At 40.6% G+C, this 1,537-nt stretch overlaps 1 protein-coding gene across 1 annotated transcript in view; it reads right to left on the reverse strand.

Moving 5' to 3' along the window:
• LOC104542179 (low-density lipoprotein receptor-related protein 6) overlaps positions 1 to 1,537 on the reverse strand; it is a gene marked incomplete at its 3' end in the record, with an annotated part of 80,891 nt that overhangs the window by 27,711 nt on the left and 51,643 nt on the right. The gene's annotated exons all lie outside the window — the stretch shown is intronic.

Here is a 1,537-nt window from a genome sequence, read left to right on the forward strand (position 1 = left end):
AGCGGCTGGAAAGCTGCCAGGGAGAAAAAGACCTGGGGGTGTTAAGTTAGTTAACTGTTGGACTTGATTATTTCAAAGGTCTTTTCCAACCATAACAATTCTATGAAATAAGTAATATTCACGACAGGCAAAGACAAGTTGAGCACATGGACAGAGATCTTAGAGCGCTAGTAAGACTATAATGCCAATGTCACACTTGTAACACAAACCTACACTATCTTGTAAAAATAACTGTCAAACAAGTCATTCAAATGTAGCACTGCCAAACTCAGAACAGCAGTGCCTAAAACACTGAAAAAGAGAACCTCAAATATGTCCTGCAGTAGAGGACAATAAATTACCATGAATACAATGACACAAGGCAAAAGCTGCCTGGTTGAAGTGCCTGGGTGCTCAGACAGGGCTACTCACTTCAAACGCTACTGAGTGACTGATGGAAGAACTGTTGCCCATGAAAACTGCTTATTCTGCCTCTTTTCTTTGAGGGACAGGGATTTGCTAACTTTTACCTAGACAATGGCAGAGCTAAGAGCTTGCTACAAGCTCACATCTCAGTTAAATAACTGCTTTGTTTTGTAAGAGAAATAGAAATTAAGATGTGAACAACCAGTCAGTATAATCAGTTATTAGAAAAACAGCTAATTTTATTCCAAGTCACCAAAAAAACTCTTTCCTGAAACATGATGGAGAAATGTTTCTAAATGGAGGGTGGGAGAGGGTATTATATTCATACTTCTCTCAAGAAATGGTAAAACTCTTTTAAGGTGTGATGAAAAAAAACCAAAAAATGGTGAAACTAACACTGGGAAAAAGGGGAGGGAGGAAAAGATTTCCTATAAACCAAGATTATTCAAAAATGCTAGGTTGTCATGGAAACTGCTCAGGGAGGGTCAGCCAGCCTCACCTTTGGCTGCAAGGATCATCTGTCAATGCCAAAGCACTGCAAACACCACAAACACACACTCAAAAATTCACCCATCAAAATCTCTCCAGTCCAGGCTGGCGTTCTCATCAGCACAGCATGAAATGAAGTTCTCTCCTCAAAAAAATGCTCCTTTCAGCATGAAAGAATTCAGTTTAGGAAACAGACTGATTCTACTCTACTGCTAGAAGACAAAACAGTCTTAAAGAAGAGAAACTCTTAGCCTCTTCTTTCACCTTTCTTCACCTGTAAGTCATTCCCCCTCCTTCCTTTCCCAAAAGTCAGAGGTATGTTCTAATTGCAAACAGATTTCATCCCTCAGTGTCTCAGTCTGTTGCGGCATAACAGATATACCCTGAGAAACAGTCCAAGGTAAAAACGTTCAGTTCTCAGGGTTCAGCTCTACTTCGACAGCAGACACAGTAAACAGGCAAGTACAAAGGGAAAAAAACCAACCCTAGAAGACACACGCCCCACTCCCTGAAAAGAGAAAATAAAATTTACTTTCCAGACATCATACAGAAAGGAAGTCAACACACAAGCACACACAGATTTACATCCCAAGATTTGGTCTGTGGCTTGTCTGGCTCTGTTTGACCACCATGCTCTCTTTCC

The sequence above is a fragment of the Mesitornis unicolor genome, unplaced genomic scaffold (assembly GCF_000695765.1).
Source record: "Mesitornis unicolor isolate BGI_N332 unplaced genomic scaffold, ASM69576v1 scaffold14646, whole genome shotgun sequence".
NCBI classification, from domain to species: Eukaryota; Metazoa; Chordata; class Aves; order Mesitornithiformes; family Mesitornithidae; genus Mesitornis; species Mesitornis unicolor.